At 39.7% G+C, this 27,693-nt stretch overlaps 1 protein-coding gene and 1 long non-coding RNA gene across 5 annotated transcripts in view; one reads left to right on the top strand and one right to left on the bottom strand.

Moving 5' to 3' along the window:
• Positions 1 to 27,693, top strand: part of ZEB2 (zinc finger E-box binding homeobox 2) — a 135,816-nt gene that overhangs the window by 37,771 nt on the left and 70,352 nt on the right. The gene's annotated exons all lie outside the window — the stretch shown is intronic.
• LOC129646472 (uncharacterized) overlaps positions 16,884 to 27,693 on the bottom strand; it is a 19,539-nt gene continuing 8,729 nt past the window's right edge. The window contains exons 2-3 of the long non-coding RNA XR_008711968.1: positions 17,769 to 17,863; positions 16,884 to 17,194 (exon numbers count right to left, since the gene is read on the bottom strand). This is a non-coding gene — a long non-coding RNA (uncharacterized LOC129646472). The remainder of the gene's footprint in view (positions 17,195 to 17,768; positions 17,864 to 27,693) is intronic.

The raw sequence follows: 27,693 nt of genomic DNA on the forward strand, positions 1-27,693 counted from the left end.
AGTCAGGAAAGGCATGCCAGGGACCAGAGCAGACTGCCGGGCTGCAGAAAAGGAAGCCATTTGTGAAGGAAGCTGCAAAGAAAAAGAAACTTCAAGCTGTGATGGGAGGGGACTGAACCCCCCAGGTGGCAGAGGAAGAGGCTCAGCTGAAGAAAGAGAAGGTGAACAAGGAGAAAGTGGGGAACAGGGGGAAAAGAGAAAACAGTGACTGCAAATGAAGAGACTGAAAGTAGGAATGAGGCATTCTTTGTAAATTATTCATTTAGGCGTGTGAGTATTGGTACCTCATCTTCTTTCACATATTCATATGACAAGATTACACTATTATCATCAATTCACATGGAAAAGGATTTTATCAGAATGAGCTTTTTTTTTTTTAACCTTTTAAAGTTTCCCCAAAGGTGAGATAACCCTAATGATTATCTATCTGAAGGATACCAACCCTGGAGGAGAGTGTAAGAGAGGGGCTAGAGCAATGATCAGTTTTGAAACTGTTCTTTCGATAAATTCACAATTCATATAAAGTGGGAATCATATCTAAACATGGAAAAACATAATGCTATTCATTTACCTCACTTATACTAAAGATGTCTTGAGTTTTTAGTTTGGTGTATGGGTATTTCATATCAAAGGTCTTTATGTAGATTGTATTTTATAATCAAATTGTCAACAGTCCTTACATTGATACTATATGCTCATTTACTGGATTTGAATGTTCTTGCTCAGAATGTTCTGAAAGTGTACACCACAAGGCTCTAGAATTTAGAAGCCTTGTCTCCCCCAACTATTTCTTATCTCTTCTAATTGAGTTAATAAACTTTGGCAATAAAGTTTCCATGCCACTATAAAAAATGGGGTTAAAAATCATAACAGATGTAAAAAATAGCAGAAAATTAATACTATGTTCTTCCGGTCACACCCTGGACTATAGGAGGCCATGTGGGCTGCATAACTGGGGGGATCCAGGAGGTAAGGCCCAAAGAGAGGATTAGTTTATCTGAGGGTGGGTTAGATAGTCCCTCTGCTGTAAATGCAAAGACTTTTTCAAAAGGACCAAAAGCAGTTCTCTTCAGTACAAAATTTAACCCAATCTTTCCCCTCCTTCCCTTCCTTCTTCCCTCTTCCTTTCTCTTCTTGTTTCCCTACTTAGCTCTGACCCCCCTTCCAAGATCCTCACCTCAATATGTGCCTGAAAGGGAAAAACAAAAATCAGTGTGTTGCAGTACTAACAAGTAATGCTATATGTCAGAAACCAGTCTGAAATAAGATACAAATTCTCAAAAGTAGTATCTTATCTGTTTGAAAAACCTTTTTTAGTTCTAGGCAGGATATGAATGGACACATCCTTTACATCAAGAAAGCAAATGCTTGTATACAACCACTTGGAGAAAAGGAATACCACAGTGGTGGTAATACCTATTTTTCAGCAGTATAAAAAATACCCAAGTGGCTTTTGGAACATTTATTGGTGTTTTAATTTTATTTTTTTTGTTCATTTATTTTTAACTTAAGCTTATCAAGATGACAGGTAGGTCCCTAAGTAAGATGACAGGTAGGTCCCTAAGTAAGATGACAGGATGACAGACAGAATTCTTGACTATCAGGGCAGAAGGAATTTATAAGACATGTAGCATAACACAGTTAGGTTAAGAATTACCATCAGAGTTGGGGGAAAGGCAATGTTTCAAGAGTAACTATTGTCTTTAAACATTCTGTTAATACTAAGTCACTTATCTTTTTTTTTTTTCTTCCTCCTTTGCTTCCTAGAATTAAGAAAGTTCTTCCTTAACTTGGGTTGCTACGTAGAGATGGGAAATTTCATTGGCTCCGAATGCTTTTCTGTCTAGTAAGGACTACGGGGAACCCTGCTAATGTGCATATTGATGTACCCTGTAGCTTCAGAGATGATGAAAGAGCATATTACTTATTTCCACAACAACAAAGCTAAGAGAAATTTGAAAGCAGCCTGTTATTTTACCTGGGGACTTTCTCCCAGGTGACAGGGCTATAGAGCCATGGAATTTAAATATGGAGGGCAGACTCATTTTCTAAAAAGTTTTTCTGGGGAGCCACAATACCATTCCTAACCTGAAAAAAACAATACAAAAATTAAAAGGCTGTTGCAACTATACCTAATATACGGAAAAGACATTATGCTCATTGAGAGTGTATTTTAGTCATTGTTTACTAGGCCAGACTGACATGATATGATTTGTGCTTTGTGGGGTCACAACAAGCTACTAGCAGGACAATTTGCTGAATCAAGAGGATGATTGTGTCTGGTGCCAGTCAGTCGCAATTAGGACCAGGATCAGGGAGGCCTAGGGCTTGTGCATCGTCTTGGGCTGGCTGCATAGAAATCAGCTCACCTGAAACTAATTGTCACAACAGAGACCTTATGCAAATGAGCCCTGGGGTTAGCGTGGGAAAAGAAAAACTGTCGCAAAGATAGGTGACCTGCTGAGCAGGGGGTCTGTTGCTGGGGAAATCTTTGTTCAATGAGTTTAAAAATGTTTTCATTGTTCAAAATTCAAAAAAAAAAAGCGTACCCACTCAACAAGAGCAGGGCAAACATACTCATCTAAAATTCCAATAAAGTAGAAGCCTGCTTTGGAGCATGCAATAAATTCCAAGTCTTTATACTTTGTAAAGGCTACAGCAGGAAATTTCCCTTTGCTGTTGATCAGAGTGACCTACCTTGAAAATTCTCTTGGAAGGTTGGGGCTGCTGCTAACCTGGTCAGACACGCACCGCCTTCTCTACCTGATTCCAACTCTCCACCTCAACACAGCCACGAAGAAGGCTTGTGAACCAGACGAGAAAGGCCTATTTTCTAATTGAACTTTGCTTTGATCTCAGGTAGAAAAGAAGGGCTAGAAGAGCTCCCTAACCAGATGGCTAGAAGAGCTCCATACCACAAGAATCCAGGAAACAATGGCAATTTCTTGAATTGTCAGTGTCTCAAATGTTCACAAAATTAAATGAAGCACAAACGTGGTGACATTCCAGGATAAGTTACGCAGCCCAAGTGATAATAGAGGGTGCAAACTAAAAGGAAATTTTATTTTTAAATTATGACTTACTTTCTTTTCTTATAAAGCCCTGACAAAAGTATTTACAAATTGGGAAGGTGGTTATTTAATCTTAACTATAGTACTCCTTTGAAATAATCTTCAAAATGTTCAACCTTGGGAAGCTAGATAAAGAAAGGCTATTTTAAAGTAATAATCAACATTTTGATATGTTATTATGACCAAATAGCTTTGGGTTCTTAATTGATTTTCAACTGTTCAATCTTGTTTTCCTAAAAAGGTATGAGTTAACATACTGACACTGCTCAACTTTTCACTGAAAATTTGATTCAGCAGTAATGTATTAAATAATGTCAGTTCACACAGCAATATAGGTATAATAACAAGGAAATGACATGGGATATCCTAAGCTTTGGGGAGAACAGAAATATTTTGTGTCTAGTGATTCCAAAAGAAGAATAATTTGAATAAAAACTTATAGGTGAGAGAAAAAGAAAGAAAGTTGCATTGCATTAGCTTGGAATGCAAATGTTATTTTGTTTGGCAAATTACTGTGTCTAAGAAAGTAAGTGTTTTCATTGTGTTTCCTAAGGGGTTGGATTGAAATTTGGATTCGTAGCAGATAAACAAATTCTGGGAATTACCTTGGTGGCCACTACAAAACCTAAGAAAGTTAAACTTAAAAGAAGGACAACTTAGTCACATCTTAAATTATAAAAAAAGAAACTAAACTAAACTAAAACTCTTTTGTCCCTTCAGCACTGTCTGTAATAATTTCCACATACAGGAGACGTTTCACAGTGGGTATGAAGTGCTCAGCTTTCACTCATCAAACTTTAATCGGAACTGCATTTTAGTTTTTGAATAAAGAACACTTAAAAAATTTAGATGCAAATTATTTTGCATTATTCATGCTCTAAGTGTCCTTGTAGATTTAAACACTTCTGAGGCCACCTTGATTCAAGTAATTACCTAGGCCCTCACTGCTCTGTCATGAATAAGGTATTTTGTACAAGTAAAGTATGCACCCGATGAGCTTTTAAAGTGGCTTTACACTGAACTTGTGTATTGCTTCTCGTGCATGAGTGAGTCGAACACGAGTCACAATCTGTCTCAGGTGGGAAACCCTGGCTGGGCAACCATGGGTGACGGGATGAAACCCGAGCGTCTCTCTCCACACACATGCTCTTCCTTTGTCTCTTCTTAAGAATCTTAAAGTGATTCTCCTGCCTGATTCTAGTAGCTGTTTTGCAGTCTAAGAGAACAGTAGGTGCTAGGAAAAGCAACCAGGGGGAAAGTGGAAGGGATCCTGCCCAACATCTCCATCACCCGAGTTCATTTTAATGTCCACTTTCCACGCCACCTCATCTCCAACAGGAAAGGCTTGTGCATAAGGTAAGAAGTCCCTATGATTGTACATGGCTCTGTACATCTGTCTCCCCATCTGTCAGCCTGGGTTCTGCAGCTATCAGAGCTAGGTCCTATCTACCTCCACCAGGATATTCTTCACCAAATGCGAGTGGCTTCCAACTCAGAAGCAACTGAAGAATGCTTATGATGGAAACGAAAGTGACCACACAGCATAAACCTCTGGGTTTCTCCACAAGCACACAAAAAAAGTAGGTTTGCAAGAGTTAAACATAATTGGCTGAAGCTTGGAGCTGGCGTTTGTTGCAAAATGCCCAAGCCTTTCCTTTCCAACTCCGTGGCTTTGAAGAATTATAGGAATTTTATGATGTGCTATTGGAGTTATACTGGCAGAGATTACAGAAAAGGGGTTAAAGTTGGTTTATGGTAGAAAAAAATTATGCAGAAACCAATAAAAATAAACATACTCAAGTAGACTAAACTTGCTGGGCTTTTAGTTTTAGTTTAACAAAGGAAGTTTAGATGAAAGTAAATGTTGCAGCTTTTAGAAAATTAGTTGACACTCATACTTGATCATCTTTACTACACAGCAGTATAATTAATATTTAAACATTCTAATAATGCAGCTTGCTTTGTATGCACTTTTCAGCTTCACAACAGTATATTTTATCTGGAATTGTGCTAGCGTTTTCTTGGGTACTGCCCATTTTCATAGTTAAATTTAAAATAGAGTAGGGCCTTAGCTCTGATGGCCAGGAAAACATTGATAAGAAAGGAAACAGGTTTCATGCATCTCCCAGACAGTTTATTATTAAGACCAGTATTTACCCAAGACAGTAGATAATGTATAAATTTTGTTTCATTGTCCCCGTGAACATTTTTAAATGACCGAAGTAAATTAAGTCTGAAAGTTGCATTTGGCTAGTGTCCACTCACCTCTTACTACCCAAACCAGGAGAATTTTGATGATGTCAAGGCAGGGTGACATGAGGAGCCAACACGTGAAATGCCAGCGATGTCGGCCCATTCATTAAGACATCAGGTTAACATGGCAAAGAATTTTTATTTTCAATACATGGGATCATTTTGGGATCATCTGAGTTGTGACAGCTGAATACCCAGTAAAACAATAAAACTAGTAAAATATCAAGAAGAAAGCTAATTGCGAGAAGACTGAGTTAGTTTATTTTCACATGAGAACTTTCTTCCTGTTCCAGTCTCAGGCCTGTAGGTGGTAGGGCAAAGTTGTTTCAGGTGCTACCTTCAGCTTGGCCCCTTTGAAGAGGGCAAGTTGGCCTGTGCCCTTGATCTTCTTCTAGTTTGAATGGTGAGAAAGAGCATTCTACTTTTCCACCATAACTTAAGTATCCCTTAATAGAAATAGAATTTGCATGCGTATATTAACTGCTCATTCTTTATAAGTGAGTAGGTGTACTGAGCTGCATGTCTGCTTTGAGATTCAGCCCCTATTAACCCCGTGAGGCCCACTTCACGATAGGTACTGCCCTTTGGGAATCCTGTCACTGAGTGAAGCATGAATCCCTAATAGATCCACAGCCATGCCAACACAGGGGCATCTCATTTCACTCCATTCTGTGAAGCTGTGGTTTGCACCAGTCAAATGGTGCAATTGAGAACTGCAAAACTAGGCAGGTTCAATTTTGTGAGGAAAAAGATGAGCAGTAGAAAAAAATCGTCAATATAAAATATTACTACAGAGGCACAGTATGTAAACTAAGTTCCACGCAGAAAGAACCACAGGGCATCCTGAAATAGCTGTCAAGAGATGGTGTGCGCTGGCTACTTGATTACCTGATGTCAAAAGGAAGTCATTGTCACAGATTCCTAGACATGATTGTGTTTACTTGTAATATTCAGAAACTGAACTGGCAGTTTGGTGTCTTTGTATTTTATTTGTGTTTGTTTTGAGAAAAGGAGTCAAATGAACTCATCGTACAAATAACTTAAGAGCCTACGGACTATTTAAAACCTGCTATTAGGTGGTAAAGTAGAGATAAGTCGAACCCAACTGCTGTCACAAGTATGGCTTGGACAGATAGGTAAGTCTGAGAGTGGACAAAATTAAAAGCATTTTTCATATGCTAATCTACACCTGCACAAGAATAATTTTTTTTAAGGAGGAAACCTACTGGCAGAGTAAATTCAAGAGCTGTCTATCGCTGGTACCTTACTTCTAGGAATTGTTATGACACAGAAAAATGAATAAATACCTTTATGAGCAAGGTCTTCCATAGAATCTCAATTCCAGATGGGTGTCATGACAGCTACGGGCAAGCACTCTGTGAAAAAAAAAATTGTCATACTTGTAACTTTTAAGCCAAAAGAATAATTCCCTTCCTATGCAATTGGCTCAAAATTATATCTGAGGAATCAGTTTTCAGTTGAAAATAGAGAGCAAAGTGAAAACAATGTTCTGCCTTGCTTTCGGGTGGTAGGTACATGTGAACTTCATAGCGAGTGTGAGAGACAGCCAAGGATGTCAATCAGGACCTACAGATTAACCCACAGCAGTGAAATCTGAGAAGGCTTATAACAAGTAGGTAATAGTTTCAGTCCTCTGTAAGAACACATAAACTCCCAACTTCATGCTGGGACAAAACAGGGCAGGACATTTGAGGTAGAGGGTGAGAAAACCTTCCTCTTATTATGACAGAGCCTCCCCGTACTTGTTTAAATGCCACGGGGCTGCTATTGAATGCTCGCCATTTCTCTAGGTTTTATATTATTTTACAAAAAAGCTTTGGGAGTTTCCTTCAATTTCGATAAATATTCAAATTTGTGCATAAGTTCTACAGTTCAGTTTTGAATGATAGAAAATTTCCCATGCTTGTTGAGTTTCCTTTCAAGTAAGAAAATGATTCTTGTAATAAATAAAAATGTTGTGTTTCTTTTTCCGGATATTGTCAAGATAATAAACCTTTTACCTTTGTTTATAAATTCAAAATTCACTACTTTATTGAAATTAGAACCAAAATAGCCCAAGAAAGCCTTAAATATCCCATGGTGACTTGAGAAAAATGAGTGGGTTGTGGTTATCTCATGTAAGGTCCTCTCTTTTTCTACTGAGAGAGTCCTCAGGCTCAAGAAACATGGTTAAAATGCCTGTAAACGGGGTGAAAATTCTCAGCCCTTATATGCACTCTTTTAGGGCCTGTGAATTAGGTTCTGATCAGTGATTACAATAGTAATGTCATTTATAAATGTACTCTTCTTCCTCCGGAGGTGTCAGAGAAAAGTTTCCAGTGTGGTAGTTTACATATGGAAAGGAAAATTAAAATAATAACACATTTAAGTTCTAGAGGGATGATATGGGGAGGGAGAAGGGAGGAGGGTTCAGGATGGGGAACACATGTATACCTGTGGCGGATTCATTTTGATATTTGGCAAAACTAATACAATTTTGTAAAGTATAAAAATAAAATTAAGTTCTAGATGAAATGCTTTGTGTGGGCTTAATTATGGGTAAACCTGGTCAATGGTCATTTAACTTTTTAAGTGGAACTTCCAGTCGGATGCCATGTGGCCAGGCTGCTAACATGAAGGAAAAGAGTTGGTGGCATCAACATTCTTTGACTAGAGAGCACGTTAGGAGGTAGATAAGTGAGCAGCTCAGGCGACCCACCTCCTGGCCAGGGGAGGAGGACAGTGCCTGGAATGTCTGCAATGTGTTTCTATTTTTGTCGCACCTACTTGTGGCCACCCATCTGGTCTGAATCAGTCTCATCCCAGAGCTCTGCTCCTCTCCCAGCTGAAATAATACCCTCCTTTCCCAGTACTCAGTGTGAAGGAAGATCACTGCTCACGACTGCTCACAAGGCTGCATGTTTGTAAACACTGGTGAACCCAGGAGGAGGCATTGGGGAAATTTTTTTTTTAAATATGGATATTTTATGAATAAACTTTGCTCTCCCAGACAGTACTTGGGAAAACTGGAGGAATCGTTAAAGAAATATTTGACCCCAGAAGTTGAAGGAATTATCCTGTACAATTTGTGTTGTTGTTTAGTTGCTAAGTCATGTCCGACTCATTGTGACCCTATGGACTGTAGCCCGCCACACTCCTCTATCCATGGGATTTCCCAGACAAGAATACAGGAGTGGGTTGCCATTTCCTTTTCCAGGGGACCTTCCCGACCCAGGGATCTAATCCAAGTCTCCTGCATTGTCATTATTTACCACTGAGCCACCTTGGAAGCCCACAATTTTTGATACATACTTTTAAATTTTTTATGTAAGGCAGTTTACTTGGCCTGCATTTAAACTGTGAATTATTGTGCTTGGCCTGCATTTAAACTGTGAATTATTGTGCTGTGATACCTAGAGCAGAGAGGGCCCAGGGTATGAAGTGTTGGCCATGACTGGGCTTGAATTATTTTCTTAGGTCATTTTGCTCTGTTCCACACTAGAAGTGGTGTTCCATTTTCCTACATCTCTGTAACCAACTCTACACCTCTGGTTCTAGAGCATTTTTCTGGCATTCCTCATGTGCACAGTCTAATCTTTAGCAACACAACATCCACGCCTCCCTTGTCAGATTCCTACACACCTGACAGTCTCTTCCCTGATATTCCAGCTACTGAAACACTGGGCTCTATTAAAAGGGTCGAGGTGTTCACCAGTGAAAGCAGCCATGCTTTAGAACCTCATAGTACTCATCCCACGAGAGACTTTAAAACTTACATTGACATCGGCCAGTTAAATATCATGGCAAAAAGCTACTCATCTTCCTTATCTGCCCGGTTCGCCGCTGCACTGGGAAGTACCACCCTATCATGGACCTCCCAACCAGGAACTCCAGAGTTATTTTTGCCTCACCACTGTCTTTCTCACTCCCCACATCCAGTCTGTTACCGGCCCTTGCCACTTTTTTCTGGCCAACATTTCCTGAATCCACCCCCTTCCTTTTCATTCTCATAGTTGTGGTCTTAGTCTAGGCTTTGGCTTTGACCCACTGGGAATTTGTGGCCGTCTTCCCTCTCTGCCTCCATATGAGCATATCAAACTTCAGCTTAATTTAACACCACTGATGAACTTTCCCTTTTCTGTCTGTCTCTTTTAACTGGTCCATCATTTTCTTTGGGTTCCATTGAGACTGCCAGCTGCTCTCCGGACTCTGTTCTGGTGTTTTCTTTCTACGTCTCACCTCTTCATCTAGCTAGCTCCTAATTGCTCCCATCTTTTTCCTCTTTTTTCCAAAGTAAGCCCACTATTGTTTATGGAACCCTTTGCTCACTGCTTCAGAAACCCTTCAGCTACAAAGTTTCCTGATATGCACCATTACATGGCGGATCCAGAAACTTTGCATCTTTCCTTAGTCCTTCCTTTCCTCCATTCTGGTCCAGCAAATTGTGGTTGTTGAGAGAATGCCTGGGTTCAAAACTTCTAGCTCTACCGCTTGCTATCTGTGACACTGGGCAAGTCAGCTAACACCCTTTAGCCTCAGTTTCCTCATCTGTAAAATGGACTTTTACAGATTGAGAAGGAAAAAAAGAGGTAATTTATGTAGAATACTGCTAGCACATAATAAGCACCATTTGAATGTTTTTTGTTGTTGTTATTATTATAGTATCTCAAAGGACAACCACCCAATCACACCCCTCTCAGTCCCCTTGCACTGTGCTCTTTTATTCTTGCATATAAAATTGGACAACAAAACCGAGTCCCTTTAATCTGGATCTAACAGTAGCGCATGTCTTAGAAATCAAGGACAAAGTTAACTGAATATGGATGGTATCAATGTAGGTAATAATGAAGACTTAAATGATTCTTTTTGAGGGTGATTATGAAGATGATGATGATGACAAAAATGTGGCCAGATGCTCCTTTGGGTTAATACTCTTTGCTCGTACAACTAAGTCTCCAGGAAACACATAGTGCTTCCGCTCAAATTAGTTTTTTTCCCGTTACAAGGATGCGTGATATGTGTAAGAAAATATCCTGTGCCGTGTGCATGAGATTTATTTCTCAGAAAACAGAGAAATGGTAAGAATTTTAAGTGTTTCTACATACTTATTTAGATCTCACATCAGGAGATAAAAAAACTCCAACTTGTTAATAATTTACATTTTAGTGGAAAATTCGTACATGCTGTAAAGATACCTCTAAGACCCAACACAGAAAATGCAAATAACTTACATCCACTGTGCACTGAAGACAGAATTTGTCTGGGAAGAAAACATCAATTAAAAAAAAAAAAAACCACCCAAGTGTTTTCAAGGGAAAATTGACCATATTTACAGGGCTATAATTATGCTTATAATTTCAGAGGACTCTTTGGAAGTATTCATGTCAATGATCTCTCCATTCATCAGGTGTTTCTTACAGAAAATCCACGAGGTCTACCTCACCACCTAGGAGGTGGCTTACAAATAGGGGATTTCTTTTCTGTGAGCCACACCATCACTTTTCTCTAACAGCTTATGCAAAAGTTTCATGGGGGAGGGAAAAGCCCAAGCCAAAAAAAAAAAAAAAAAAAGTAGAGAAAGAGAGAGAGAGGGAGAGGAGTGTGCATGACAATAACTACCTCTGTCCCTTTGGTTTTTGTTCTTTTCATGTCAGGGAACTTTTTAGCTGTGCTGCCTGGGTAACTGCTCTGGAAGGTTGGAATATCTGTTGTTGAAGGAGGTTTGTGATTGAGGGCCTTCTGACACAACCTTTTGTTGCATTGAGGTGTTTGATCCTCTTTCCCTTTCTTCTAAAACCAATCCCATCCCTTTAAAAAATGGATAACCAGCACTTCTTTTACTTATTGTCAGCTTTTGGAAAGTTACTGTGGGGGTTTGTAGAAGTTTAACTAGTTAACTCTTTGCATGCCGATGTGGTGTTGATAAAGATTCTTTCAAAACGCAAAAGATTTCCATTGCTCTTTTCAGGTGTATATGGTTTTCACTCCTGCCCAGGAAGGGAGTTGCTTTCAGGTCCAGAATTTAAAGTGTTTGTGTTCAAGGTCTTGAAAGGCAAGAGGGGTTCAGGCTTTGCAATGAGGCCCATCCTCATTTTTCTTTTTGTCCCAGAACTGTGAGAATTAGGACTCAGCCAGTTGGGAAACCTGGCAAGATACACAGATTTTAATTCGAGAATGACAGGTTTTGGTAAAAAAGTTAATGCAGAGGGCTACTTCCAACGGAGAGGCGTAACACGGGGGCAACAAAGGAAAAGAGCCTCAGAGTGCAAGTGTGGGGATCCTGTTCAAGTCTGCTGACTAAATGCTGGAATTTTTTTTCCCCAAAGGAAGGGACACAACCCAGGTTATAGGAGAGAAAAGAAGCTTAAATGGATTATTTAACCAAAAAAAAGCAACTTAGGGATTCTGGAAAGTGACCTACATTCTGCACACAATGATGATAGTTTTACGGCGGTGATAGGGTTAATAACCTAACATCATTCATGTAGTGTTTTTTGAAAATTGAATTTTACTGCTACAAAGTAAATGTAACAGCCCTCTGGAGACAATATTACAGGCACTTTATTGTTTGCTAAGCTGATGTCATCTTTCTACAGACTGACTTTAAAACAAAGGCAGAACATTTATTACAAATATCACTGTGTGAAAGGAAATCTACTGAAATATTGTTTAGAAGGTGAGCTGATAAAAAAAGTATTAATACTTGCCTTTGATCATCTTACACTATAAAGTTATGACTTCAACATGCTTCTCATGTGATTGCTATTCAAGGCAAACTTCATCCTGGAAATCCTAGGCATGTCTCTAACATTATTTGCCCTCAAGTTGGAATATTTGTTTAAGCTTCATGCATGTTTTAGATACGTTTTTACTCTGAAGGCAATTTCTTAGCAAAGGTGATAAGCTTTTAAGAGACAGATGAAACAGTCACTTTCAAAGAAGATGTATGTATGATTTAAGAAAGAAAGACTGGAGATGAAGCTGTTTAGTTTATAGAACGAACTTTCAAAATCACCTGTAAGTAGAGGCAGGAAAGTTTGTAATTTAAATAAGCTGTTCAAGGCATTGCCAAGCCAGGCTTCTGCATGGCAGGTTGCTTGCAGCTCAGAGGGTTTGGTCTCTGTATCTGATGCACATGTAATACACCGTGAAGTTGTTTGTGGATCACACAGAAGCTTCCTAGGGTTTCATTTCCACACTGTAGCCCCTGAAAATGTATCAAATGAGCACACACGTTTGGCTCTTCCTTACAAGGCACAAGTAATTTGTTTGTAAATCAGTTACCTTTCAAGAAAAGTTAAATTAGGAAGAACTTTCCTTTCTTTGATGTTTCCCACTTAAAAAGCCAAAGAGCAAATTAATGATCATTTTGAAGTAATAATGATAATGAGGAAAAGAGAATTTAGTGAGCAACAACCATCTCAGAATTACTTTTCAGGTACGGCATATAAGTAACAGCCCAAATGACCGAAATAGCCTGATAGTGTTTTTCTAAGAAAATGATTTACTGCTCTGCCTTTGTCTCTGAAGTCTGGTTAGAAGGAAAACACAGGTCAAGGAAATTGGGTTAGAAAAAAAGCCTGTTACGAGGTAGATGTAGAATTGCCCGAAGAGTGTCTGATAGGGAGTCTGAAGGCGCTCACGAGGTCAGCAGACTAGAGTCTCGCCAGTGTTTGTGAACTGCCCAGGACTGACTGATGGCATTTATGTACATCGAAAATGAATTCACAGACATCTACTTAGTGTGCCCTGTGCAAGGCTGTGTGTTAGTGTGTGTATGGGTCATGCCCAGGAAGTGTCTACCTGTACAATTGGGATTTTAAACCAAGAGCTGAACTGCCACCTTTTTAAAACTTATTTCAACAATAACTATACTTCTATGTGAAAGAACTATTTTTTTTTAAATCTTACACCTATTGGAAGAATTTTACTATAAACATGCCAACGGAAGTTATTTTATGTTCAATTCATTCATTATTGTATTTAACAAACAGAAGCTACTTTCCAGGTGCCAGGTACTACTTTAGCACCAAAGATCAGTTCTCACTAAGCCTCAGGGATCAGTGTCAGAAAGAACAGCCTGACAGGGTCAGAGCCTGACACACTGTAGATATTCAAAAATTCAATATTCAATAAATATTTAGCATTCAATACATAGTCAAAAAAGCCATGGTTTTTGAGATAGACTGAATTCAGTGATGATCAAGGTAAGTCCTTGATGCTATTTATGCACAAGGAGGGACTGAGCTGCCCTCCGCTAAACAGGTCAGCACGGCTATAAGAAAGGACACGCTTGAGCTGGCCTTAAAAAAGAAGGAGTGGCATTTGCCACGTGAGTAAGGACAAGAGTTATCCACTGGTGGTGGAAATAGCACCCCAGTATATGATGTGATTTTTAAAGTTCTAGCACCTTCACTCCTTCCTGATGCTGCTTAATGATTTGGCCCTTGTCTCCCCACTTCCTGTACTGTCAGTAGCACACACACACACACACACACACTCTCACACTCACACACACACTCGCGCTTGTGCTCTCTCTCTCTGCCTCTGGGATTCAGGCATCTGCCTCCTCAAGTAAGAAACAAAGTATCTCATTTGTCTCATGAAAGAAGAGGAACAGCAGTCCTGTTCCTCACTTTTATCCATAAAACTCAAACTTCAGTTGTCTACCCAAGCAAGTCATTTTGGACCAAACACTGTTTTGAAACATCCAAAGCAGAAGAGAGAACAGGAGGAGGCGACGGGGGTGGGGAGGGAGTGGGGGGGAGGGAGGGAGTGGGGGGGAGGGAGGGAGTGGGGGGGAGGGAGGGAGGCAGAGGGGAGGAGCAGTGCATATTTAAACCACACACCAGTCTTGTAATGAAAGCGTTTTTCAAACCTCAGGATGAATTTATTTTCAAACAGCAAGAAGAAATCATTACAGCTACTTTTTGTCTCCAACTTAGCGAGATGTCTCATGGATGGGACACTCCAAGCAGGACAGTTTGGGCCAGCTCCAACCGCATGAGGCCTGGTGTCACTGCCTCCACAAATAGAATCGAGCTTCCTTTCTTCTGCAGCTGTACACTTCCTTGCCTTTGATTCCCCTCCACTGCTTTTTCTCCTGGCAGGCCTTTCCTCTCTCTCCTGTATCAGCCACTCTATAGGCAGATGTGCCTCTTTTTCCATTTGCCAGATCCACCCCCCCAAATCTTCCCAAGTACTCCCCTTTGAAGTCTCTATTACCGATACAATCACTTTTGTTTCCCTTGCATCCCCTCTGTCTGCACTCCAGCTTCTCCTCTCCCTAACCCCATTAGTTACATCTGCTGCCCCTACCATTCAGCGTGTGTTAAATCGTAATGCGCTTGACATAACTTCAGTTTGTCTGCTAAGTACTCAATCAGTCCGCACTGCCATCTTCTGATTTGTAGGAGAGGGGGCAAGAGTGAATAAGCTGGCTCAAAATTCCCTAAATGATTCAGCTCTGACCAATTAGCCTGACCAAAATGGGAAATTGACAACTAATGATAATGTAATAGATGGGGTTTTAGCTAAGAGTATAAATCCCACAGACTTAGTTCCTGATGCCTGTGGTAGGTAGACCATCATGTGATGGTCAGAGAGCTCAGAGGATGCAAGGATGGGTGAATGAAGGGAGGTATATAAATAATTTTTGTTATTTGACTGGGGTTCTTTCCCTGCCTTTCATTAATGGATTTTTAAGGGATCTGTAGACCAGCAGAAATTGCGTGCAATATTTTGTACATTGATGCATTTTTTGGGTAGTGGGTCCATACATTTAATCAGATTTTTAAAAGGCTCTGTGACCTCCCAAAAGCTTAAGAACCAGCGCTTAATGAGTGAAGACACCTATTTTGTCTGTGTTTTCCTGTGGTCGGCTTTTTCTCCCCTTTAGCACAGTTTAACATCCCATATGGTTTGAGCAGTTCAGAGGGTAGAAACATAGGGTCTTAAAAGAAAAAAGGTACCTTCTGTAAGAGGAACAATGTTTAAACCACCTACCAAGTTATACAATTCACTTTTTTTTTCTTATTTTAGTTTTACTACAATGCAAAGACAGGCCTTTTTTTTTTTAAACAATGGGTATAATCACACATCTGAACATAAGAATTAGTTTTATGCAGTTCCATAGAAAACCAAAATCTTGAGGAACACTTTCCAAACAACCAGAGAAAAATAAACCATTCCTTCTGTCAGTCTTGTTAGAGAGGGATTAAGAAACTGGCAATTATTTTGGCGACCTTAATTGTTGCGCGGCAGGAAAATATGTAATTAGAGCACGTTCCCAGGCCTGCACACCTGCAGCACATCCTACGGTATAATGTCAGCTCTCAGTGCCCGTCGGTGCCAGGTTCTAGCACAACCAGGCACAGTGGCGCTCTGAGAACACTCGGACTCATGCAATGTGGCTTCTGTGAATGAAAGAAGCAGGCATTTACACCAGCGCACAATGGGGCGCGTTGCTGCAACACTGCTTTCATTATTTTCTGACGCCTACCTTCAGCACTTGCCCTGGTTTACTCCGTTTGAGGTTTTATTGTTACGGTATAATAGTCCTGTACATTTTTTAAATTCCCTGATTATTCAGCTTATTAATACAGTACTGACTTGATTATCAGGCATTCATTGCACAGCAGAAGATTTAGTGTGTTAGCTAAAGTCAGAAGCTGGGGGAAATTCTTGGTATAATGAGAACAATTGTCTGACATTTTATTTTACTTTTTTTATGTATAAAGATGGGCTGTGGTAGTTCTGTAAATAGTTGTGTTTTGGAATTCACTTTACGTCCCCTATATGTTGGGGAGTATTCCTTTTTAAGGTAGAGAAGGCTTAACATGTATTCTCACTCATTAGAAAGTGTTTCAGGGTATGGGAAGACTCCCATCAGGATTCTCATTAGCTTTCTTCTTTTTTTTTTTTTTTTTTCCTTTTATTGGCTTTTTAAAACAAAAAGAGAGAAACTCAGATGTTAGAAAAAGTAGGTAAATGGAAGAAACAGTATGCAGGGTGCCTGTTTTTCAGATAATTCTGTAACCTGGCATACTGATAGTTAACAGACTTCTCCCCCTGAGGGAGATACACTGTATTTTGCTATCTGACATGTTGTCATATATAAAGAAATCAATTGGTAATTAAATGATGCACCTTGTGAAGATGACAAAAGGCATTTGGTTGCGAAAAGAGAACTGGGTTTTGAGGGGTTTGTAATGAAGGCCTAATGACTATTCATAAGAGATTTTCAGTCCGTTGATCCACTTGACTGGAAAGTTCTGCCCTGGAGAGTTAGTGCTGTCAGTTTCTCTCACCTCAGAAAGCCGCCGCAATCAACGGTGTAGAGGATGAGCGAGAAATTATCTAGTAGTTGCTCTAGGCCTGTCTTAGGTCACAGGCAGAAGGCACATCTGGCTTCCTGTAGGTGCAACCTCAGGACATAAACTTTGACTAATTTTTAAACTATAAATATGTACGAGTGGCACTGAATAAGTTACCTTTTATTCATATTTCTTTTATTTTAGAATGCATGCAAGTCGTGTGCTGAGCGCCACGTTGGCTTTATTTTTCCCTTCCAATTTTATCAGTTACATGCTTGCTTGTAAGCTGAAGAGCAACTGTTTGCGGAAGTTGTCAAGGACCGAATGATAACGGTCTCCTCCTGTGAAATCAAACCACAGTACCTTGGTGGTGATTATGCCAGAGTCGCCCCGTAGGAAGGTCAGCTGAGACGAGGAGAGGGTATGTTCGTGGGCTGTGCTCTTGGTGGTTGCTCACTGCAGCCCAGTTTCAAAATTTACATACCTAAGACTAGATCCAAGACCCCTACCACATAAGCAGGATCTCTGGGATTAGGAAACATGGCTCCAGTGACTCTAGAAAATAACAAGAGCAACAAAATCCACGCGTTCAAAAGATACTAGTTACTATCAACCATGGGCCAGGCACAATACCAGCCTCAGAGGATGCAAAGATGATGGAAACAAAATCTCAGCCCCCATATACATAAGTTGCTTCAGTCGTGTCCAACACTTTGTGATCCTCGGGACTGTAACCCACCAGCCTCCTCTGTCCATGAGGATTCTCCAGGTGAGAGTACTGGGGTGGGTTGCCGTGCCCTCCTCCAGGGGATCTTCCCAACCCAGGGATTAAACTCTTATGTCTGCAGCATTGGCAGGCAGATTCTATACCACTAGTGCCGCGTGGGACGGCCCCCACAGAAACAGACAAAGAAGAAAACAGTTGTACTCTTTCTTGGGAAGAGCTGTGGTTGAGTTGACTAATAACACAGAGTCTTAGAATCCAGGAATGGATTTTCAAAGAACTGTTATAGTCGACAGGTTATTCAGAGATTTCTTATAGATGTTGCTCTTTCCATCGGCAAAACCAAATTCTCCAACAGAAAGATACACTGGTGAAGTGAGGTCTTCCCATTCCAGCTCTGCTTACCTCTAGAATCCCGACAGAATGGTAGTGGCCAGCAATTTTTGTACATATTTACTCTTGGAAAGTGGTCCTCTATGTTATCTTATCGAGCAGCTCACCTAATCAAAGGTAAACACATGTATCACCTCATTAAGGCTTGTTTTATGGCCCCTTGAAAGTGGTGTTTGAGGTGGAAATATCAGTCAAACTCCTTGTCTGAAATATCTGTAAGGGGGAGGCTATGGCAAGCTACAGAGGTTTTCATCTCATATAAAAATAATTTAACTCATGATGTATATTTGAGAGGATGTCACTGATGGTTCCTCCAAGTGTATTATGGTCACTGAGTTTTGCTGATGTGCTTGCTGGGGCTGTCATGGTGGACCAAATAAATGGACAGATGCCAAAAAAACAATTATTCTTATTAATGTATGTTGATTGCTCGTTTAGGTCACAAAACAAATTAAAAAATACATTAGTATTTAAATCCTTTTGTAGCTGATTGCTTATAATATAGTGTCTAGTAAAGAATATAATACCTGTAAAGCTTAGTTACATTATCTAATTAGTAGACTTTGAGTTAAATGTTTGTAATTATGGAAGTGAATAGTTGCCTCTCTAAATAACAAAATGGTAGATTTAAATATATAAAGATGTTGACTTGATTATTTAATATTCATAGCAAAGACAAATCACCTAAATAGAGAGATTAATTCCACATCAATGCAACATTAAAAGGGAAAGAGGATGCCAAGAATCCCATTAATTTGGGATATAGGTGCCTACAATTTCTACCAAACATTTACACCAAAGAATACCAATGAGACAATAGCAAGCCAATCCCCCTAAGGATAGAGAGGTAAGGCAAAAGAGATTTTAAACTGTACAACTTCATGCAGCAAAATTAAGCATGGTATGTTCCACAAGATATTAAACATAGCCCCCATGAAACTGGGCTACAAAGCACCAGGCTGAGTATTTTGTATACATACCAGTTCCATGACCCCTTTCCCCATAAAGTTCCTTGACTATTCACTCTTTCCTTTCTTTACCTTGCCATGAATTCTTACTTTTAAGAAAACATTGTACTACTTGAAATCACCCCACGCCACTTGTATATTCTTGGCATTTTACTGTGTGTGTAACTTAGATAACTCTGGTGAGAACAAAGTTTTAATATGTATTTGCTTAGTTGAATGGTCAACTTGAAGGAAAAGAGGTGACCTCTTTTTTCCCTATGATTTACACTTGAAGCACACACATTGTGTTCCCCAAGAAGATTGTGTCACCTCCTTCACACTCTGGGAAATTCCATACATCCTAACAAGAACTTCAGTTGAATTGGTGTAATATGGTTTTTCTGCTCCTTGCCCTATTTCCTTCAGGGCCTTTGAGTCATAAGCCTTTGGTACGACAGTGAATAATCAGTACGATAGCCACCATTTGGTTTTCCCTTTTGACTTTTGGGGGTTACTTTTGAACAGAGTACAACTGCTCGGAAGGGCTTTCTCACAAATTGTTGACCATGGCCGTTGCTACCCCGTTGGGCCTTTCATTCTGAACACAGAGGCGGAGAGCACTGATGTCTGTATATCAAGTAATGTGTAACAATTTTTAAAAACACTAAATTTACTGAATCCCCATATTATGTTTTCACACTGCTCTTTCAGAAACTATGCTCACACAATACTCCAATCAGCCAATCTTGGCCCTGGCAGGCCCTATTGGAACTAATGGGGCCTGACAGTTCTTCAGTTAAAAATTATACATGAGGGTCACTTTCCCTTAAATTATCTATTGTATGCCAGCTGTTCACAACTGCAGCGCTTCACTTTCTTTGCATTGCATGAAATGTCTCATTTTCTCAGAGCATCCATAGCAACTCCTCTTGTGAATGGTGTTGAAGTTAGCACACACCTTCATGCAAATCATGCAAGAGTTGCATTTCCCATTTTCTTTACTTTTTGGGTTCTGGAAAACATTTAGATGGCTCATTTTGCCTGTTTCATGCCACAGCACTTGAGTTTTGTTATAATTTCTCATTTACTGCTCAACTTTAGTCTATTTTTATGCTCCTAAATGACGCAGCTTTAAGTACCCATGAGTGGCACTTCCGTGCTGTGAGCGCTATCAGAGACAACCTTGGACAGATAAAACTACTGGTTCTTTGGGTTGGGTTTGGTTTTATGCTGGGGAAAGAAGAGGAGTCATTGCCAAGGGTCGACTTTTGTTTGTCAGGCCTGTTAAAACTGTGGCCCATAGAGCCATTTACAAGAAAAAAATTCACCTAAGTCCTGGTCTGAATGAAGGCCATCTTCTTAAACGTTCCTCGTTACTACAGAGCAGTTATCTTCGAATTATAGATAAAACGAGGCATGTTTCCCCATTCATTCTTTCTTTTTTTCTAGAATGCCCCAAGTGAAGTATTTGCCCTAGAGTTATTAGACCTCTTTATCAACAAGTGGCTGGGATTTTACTAAGCCTGTACCACCCCCCATCCCACACAGAGTAATGGTTGGGGAAGAGTGGATGTGGTACAAAGATCACAGGTTCGGTCATATTTTCTGCCTTGTTGGTGAAAATGGGGAGGTGGGGTGGGAGGATTTCCTTTAATTATGAAATAAGTGTGATGTTAGTAGTTATTTCTGTAAGCTGGTGAAAATGCCACATATTTGGGGCCTCATTTCTAGCATGTGTTACTCTGCATCTACTGAAACAGAGACCCGTGCTTTGGGAATCTTCTGGCTATGTCGGGGCACACAGATGACAACTAGCTGCTGTAGAAACCTGGTCATCTGGAGACTTCCTGAGAATGTGTGATGATTTTGTAAACCTTGGAGGGTACGCCGGAGCCCGCAGCAGTGTTGGACAAGGCCACATACCGGTGGCAGCGACGTGTCTTTCCCCTTTCCATTGTGTGATCCTCCGGGGTCTGGGGCATTCATATGCAACGATTCTGTGTCTCTTTCAGGAGGACTTGTAAACTCTTTCAGACAGAGACACACAGTTTGCAATTGTTGCGGTACTGAGTGGGTGTAGAGAAGCTCGAGCTGCAGCCTGGTCCAGTGGCAGATAGAATAAAACTGACAATGATGCAATGGGCCTGGCATGTAGACAACTCCGTGGGATGGATGAATGGTGTGGCTTTTGCCGTCCCTCCGGTGGTGGTAGGCCCTGTAATAGCTAGCGTAGGAAGGGTGGTGAAAATTGATATGCACTATTACTACATGTATAAAACTTAACACTGGGGCCATTGCACAGGTGGGGGGTTCCTGTTTATTGATTTTTATGACTTTGTTAGAACACACGCCTAATGCTTTTACACTCCTGGAGCTCTGGGAGGGATCACCTTAGGTAATAAACCTTTTCGTACTTTGCAATCGCTCACAATTTACATGGGGTCTCACATTATCCAGTACAAAGCTCAGTGGCCCCCCTCTACTTGGTTTTAGGAGTGCTATAAAAAAAAGCCAAGAAAATAACTCTAGCATTTACTTTGAATTTTTTAAAAACCTGTCCACTCCTGCTATGAAAATGGCCCCTAATTCTAATTACTCATATTTCCAAGAAAAATTAGTCACACAAACTTATGTTATGTGTTACCTCAGAGGTTGAAAGCAAATTAGGTTTCCAATAAGACAGTACATCAAACAAAGTAGCATGTTCTTGATGCCTATGACTTTTTTTTTTAGAATTATGGTTGGACATTTTTGGCAGACAGATTGTCTTTTGCTCTATCAAAATGACAGTTTCTTTTGTAACTGCAACATTCATAATTAGAAGGAGAGAAGCAATCTGCCCAATTTAATATACTAAAAGAAGTTTAGAGTCTCTGCTAGTAATTTCATTATTTTAAAATTTGAATTAATTGACTTAAAATAATACAGTTAAGAAGTATAACTAGCAGGATTATGGAGAAAGGTTTCTTTTTCCTTGAAGAAAAAAAAAGCACTCTTAGTCTTATACTTCATATGAGATTAAAATTTTCTGTTTATGCCAGGTGCCCTGTTCTAAGATTCAGAGCAAGAATGTGGATATTCATCCTTACAACAGAGCTGAGAGAAGTTGTAGGGAAAACCCTGGGAACAAGGTCACTTTAAACAAAAATGTTCTCCAAGTTTCCCATGCTTAAGAGCCTGGCTGGACTTAATTAAAGTCAATGGATGACCAAAAAGAGGTGGGGGGGGGGGGGCAGGGGGAAAGGAAAGAAAAGAAAATGAAAGGAAAAACCACCACACACCCCACTTCAATCTCTTTCTGGGCTACTCTTCACATTCCATCCTTAGCCGTTGATGTTCAAGCTCTTTAAATCTAGCAAGAATAATATTTCTTGAATCCCTTAACAGCACTGATGTGTCCATGGTGTAATATCACTCTTCCCATTCCACATCCCTAATCTACGTCACTTAGGTGGCCCTCACCCCTACCACTGCAACAAAAACAAATCCAGCTTCACATTCAGAATGAAATCATCATAACATAGCGACCTTGTTCTGGACGTGATGTTTGGTTTCAGCAACCCTCTTTTATGCAGCCCTGGCCAAGCTTAACATTTCCTGTTGGCTCAGAGGGTAACCTTTCTTCATATTTTCTTCAAGATCTCTCTTTAGGAGACCCAGTGTGCTGCTGCCTAGAATGCACAGGGCCAAAGTTCTGGAAAGTTGAAATGCATGAGCATTGAAGACCTATTTTCTCCTAAAATGGAATGAAGCCCCTACTCATTTTAAAGAATACATACCCAGCAAGATTTATTTTCACCCTTCCTGTATAATTTTTGTCATACTCAACTCTAAAGGAAGCCAACTCTTTAGCTCTGTTACCTTATTTTGAACCTTAGCTGACTTTCATCTTGGCAGTGAACCTGAATGTGACAAAGATTAAAAAACAAACAAACAAACAAAAAACCCCAAATGCTTTATGTATGAGCTGTTGGGTGTTTTTCCCTCCCATCAGAAATTACAACACTAGGTACCACATACATTAGGGGGTATGTTTATAAGACAGCAGGAAATTTTTTAACCCTCAAAACTTTCTGATTATAGACTGTGCTCTAAATCTGTAGGGGTTGTGTTCCCATTCCCATGCTCTTTTACAAGTATGTCACTTGCAGACCAGCAAGTGAAAAGGCAAACTTCCCCATGGCAGTTCTGAAATCTGACGTAAAACATAGAGACTGGGGACTCAGAGCACAGATTATACCCAACACCTACATCTCAAAATTTCCTCTAGTATTTTAATAGTTGCATCTTTCCTTTTTTGCAGTCCTGTGTCCCACAGAAGTGACATTTTGTTCTGTTCTCATTCATCCTAATCTACTTAGTTATATATTGAAAGATATACACACTTATATAACCCAGGAAGCCAGGGATTAAAGCACAGTGTATTTTAACACAGTTTCTTCTACTTTAATTGCTTCCAGCTTAAGGCTTGGATTGACGTGGGCTATGGGTTTATGTTAACTTCTATAGATATTTTTATTTGCATATGTGGGTATTTATATATGTGTGTACATAGATGTGTGACTTCAGGCTCTGCTGACTTACTGTTTTCTGTGTGTTCATTATAAACAGCAGGTAGGCAGACAGTGCACCTCACCCACTCTTGTCCACATCATTCAAAAACCATTGCAGGATTTCCATTCTAAATTAAATGCATCCATGGTTAGGTCTTTTTTATCAATTCTTTAGTCTTAGTATCTCAAAATTCTGAAGTCTTCTTCCTTTGTCTCCAACAGGGAAAATGCTGAAAGCATTTCCACCTGGATGTTTAAATTATTTAAGTTGCAGGAACCAGACCTTTTCCCTCCTGAGTAGTTGTGGGTTTTAAAGGCTAAAATTGCTTCATCATGCCAAAGTGAAAGTATGCATAAATTATTTAGTTAAACCTGAGAAAATACAGACTTTTCCCAGTGATCTTTCAAAGACTGCCTACTTAAATTTCAGAAGAATGGGCAGGATTTTTTTTCCTCTTACAAAATTAAAGTATCAGCTGTGTTTTCTATCAGAAATATGAACAAAATTACAAAGTGATTTTTTTTTAAGTCTAAGTCTCATGATATCTATGTCATGCCCAAAGTGAATAGTATAGCCTGAATCAATGCCAGTAAGACCCATCCAGCTGACAAGACCCTTCTGAATGTTTTCTTATGAACGTCAGGTACCTTGTTGCAAGTCTCTCCTTGATGCTAACGGAAACACTTTTGAACATTTCCAGTTTAATTTCTATGCTTCCAGAGTTTATATCTCAGTCATAAAAATATGAAACAAGGAAGGAATGATGTTATAATTTTATCATTTAAATAAATAAACATATGACAAAATGGAAAGAAAATATAAAGCCAAGAAATTTTAAAATGTTATCAAAATTTGGTTGACACTTTAAATTTGCTTTTTGTTCCTTACTTTAACTGTAGTAAATAAAAATGCCTGGAAGTGTGAAATAGTGTGTGGTGGTATGTGATGGTGATGGGCCCTGTTTGTGCATGTGTAACACAAATAACATTAAAGAATGAAAACGGCCAATGAGTATGGGCAGTAGTCAGCCAGGTTCAAGTTCCTAGAAAGTGAGGAACTCAGTTTCTCATGTACATTACAGAATCTGTGACATTATATACCAGTCCTCTAGTCTTAGCATTCATACTCCAGTGACATTCTCATGACCTAAAGAAGAACAGTATTTTTAACTGAATACCTAACTTCAAATTCTAAAAGAAGAATTAACTGAGGAAGAAAAAAAAGTGAACCAAAAAGATACCTTTATGAGTTATTTAGTACATAGCTGTCTGTTCATTTGTGACATCCATTTGAGTTTTATGGTCAGAGATACTGGGAGGGGAGAGTGAACAGGCTAGAGGATCAGCAGACAACTTTCATGAAGTATTACAGAAAAAAAAAAAGTTAAGTTCTCCAAGAAAGATAAAACCTATTCTATCCTGAAGTGATGGACATCACGTATCCCATAAGTACATATTTAAAATATTGTACACCAGGTGTTCTTCCTTAGATCTAACTTTCTTTCCCCACAACTTGTAGTTCAGTCGTTCTTGACCTTGCCTTAGCTCCCACCTCTCCTCTCCCTCTCCTGCCCAGGCACAGATGTCGCCATTGAATCAGATAGACAGGGTGTTACACACTCTGTGGAGAATTAGAAATCCTATTTTGGCTTTTGTGTACTTATTAGATCTGTACCCCAGAGTTGATGAAACGAGTACAGAGAGAATCTGGACTCAAATAGGATCTGGAGTCAGGAACCAGACCCAGACTCTGACAATAGGTGATTTGGGCAAAACTCATTTAAAATTTCTGGATCTCAGTATACTCATCTGTAAAATTGTGATAATAATTACTCCCTCTCCCTTCAAAGGGTAGTTATGAGAATGAAGTAAAAAAATGTTCTAGGAACAGGCTCTGCTGTTAGGAGATTAATGCATAAATGCCAGGTAGTATTATACAATCAACTTGTCCTCCTAAACTTAGGAGAAGAAAAGGGTGTTTCAGGCACATGGGAGACTCTGGAGATGGAGAGATCATAGGATGAGATACAGGAGAGATACAGAGGATGATAGGTCATTTTCTTCTGTATGCATTTCTCCGGGAAGAGGTCAGTGTACCACGCCGAGGGATGGCTCCCTGGCCAGGATAGTGATAGGAAAACCTGGCTGGTGGTGACCAAGAGAGCTGGGGTGATTGAGAATAAACAGGAGGGAAACCTAGCAGTCAGGTGACTTTTTTCTAACTGCAGCAGGCTCTCAGATCCCTTAGCTGGCCCAGGATGAGAGAGCAGTCGGTAAAGAGAGTCTGGCACCGTCAATGTAAGTCTCAGTGTCATCTGATTGTGAAATCGGCCTGTTTGCATTCTCATACAGTACTGGAGCTTAAGCCGTGGCCACTCTGTGAATGACTATGCAAGAACAGGATCTAAGACCAATGTGGGGTGTGTATGTGTGTGTAAGGGGGGGTGTTGACTGAGGAAGGAGGATTCATTAGTTATCTGAAGGAAATTTATTGGATACTCCACCAAACATATTCACGGCATCCACTATTGTAATTTGGGTAATGATTTTTTTTTTTAATACCAGATACACAATATATTGAAGTATTTGCAAAAAAGTTTCCCTATTCGAGTCACTCTTAACCATGATAGAAGTAATGAGGACTGGTCCAGGAAAGAAAGAAAGTAGGAATTGCAAACCTGTCTAATTCCCACTGCAGTTACTTGAGGAAAGTTGAAACACAAGAAACCAAAAAGTGACTTATAAATACTTTTTTAAAGCTTTTTTAAAAAAAAGCCCCATACTTATCACTTAACTGTCTGCCTGTGGTAGGAGCTGGAGGAATCACTCCAATCCACTCAGCTGTACTTACATTTTAAATTGTTGTTTCCCTTTCTCTTACACTACTACAAGAGAGAGGAAATGCCTAGGCAAATAAACTCTGTTAAAATAACTTTACGGTTGAGACACAGTTTGACAAAAGCAAAGGAAATTCAGAGTCACTGCTCACACTCTATCCTCAGCTGATTCCACTGCGGAAAATAAAATGCTTTGAAAAAACTCAAAACACACCATGGAACAAACTCGGGATGGACTCAGTCTTACGAGACAGGCTTCTTAAATACCTATGACTGACTTCCCTCTCTTTGCCTTATTGTAAAAGGACTGCAATTACATACATCCATCATGAATCTGATCAGAGTTAAAGAAAAGTGTTTGGCTGAGTACTGTTGGAAAAATATGTTTGTTTGTTTGTTTGTTTTAAAAAAAAGATCTCATGAGTCTAACTCAAAGCAGTAACTTCTTGGGGGTCAGTAAGCTGTTTTGAAATATGCTTTAATGATAATAGCTTCCTACGAGTCAGGTAAGATTAGATACTAGAATTAACCTCTTTCCAGCAACTCTGTTGCTCAGAGAGGAAAAAAGTGAGAGAGAGAAAGAGAAACATTTTGACTAAAATCTAATATTAACTACTGTTGTACAAATTATCAATCTAACAGAGAGGTGATATATCATTTCTATTAAACTTATAAGAGTATAAAGTTAATTCCCTCCAGGAAAGCCTTTCTAAAAAAATATAAATTATATTTTGAGAGTTAATCAATTTGCTTTTTCTCTTTGGCAGTTTAATTGAAGCCTCCAAACTGTATACTTTCTCAAAGTATCAGAAAGCAAATATCAATCGTGCAGCTATAAAATCAACTCTTAATTTTCTTTCAGTGAAGTAGCAGATAGTCAGCCTGTAAATTTTACCTATATTACTATGGGGTTGCAGTGCTATAAATTCAAAACAGTGTGCAGGTTGGTGGAAATTGAGGTCCAGGCAGCAAGGCATGTCCATAAACTTTTCTCAGGTTATTGGAACAGAACGAATCAAAAGTGGTTCCTGGTTGTATGATATTCTCTTTTGATAGAGCAGACTTCTTGTCGTTAGCAATCCAAGTGCAGGGGTTAGTCAGAGCAGAATGTAATTTCTAGCAATCTGACAGACCTGCGGATTGAAGCGGCAGGTTTTCCCTTCCGATTTCAGGGAATTGCTTCTTACTGTGACAAATGATTAGCTGTTATCTCTGACTGAATTTGATTTCTACAAGCAGCTGAGTCAGGTAACTTTGCAGCGTTTGAGGGGGTTTTTACAGGAAATGAAATCGGCTCCCTAGTCATATGTGGACCAAATGAAATCTTCCCTGTCAGGGCAAAATTGTGCTTTTGGTTAATTAGAGGCAGATTTAGCATTGAGGGCGTGTGTGGTGATGTATGTGATGTGTGTCAGGGGTGTGTGTGTGTGTTTAGGTGTGTGATGCTATGATGGTGTTAGCAGGCACATCCTTGTGTGTACCTTCACATATGTGAAGGATAATTTCGTGGTTCCTCCTAACTTTAAATCCTGTGTTCAAACGAAACCCCTACACGCCGTGCAGGCCTAGGCTTTTTGTATAAACTACAAGTGAGGACAGT

Source organism: Bubalus kerabau, chromosome 3, assembly GCF_029407905.1.
Source record: "Bubalus kerabau isolate K-KA32 ecotype Philippines breed swamp buffalo chromosome 3, PCC_UOA_SB_1v2, whole genome shotgun sequence".
Classification (NCBI taxonomy): domain Eukaryota; kingdom Metazoa; phylum Chordata; class Mammalia; order Artiodactyla; family Bovidae; genus Bubalus; species Bubalus kerabau.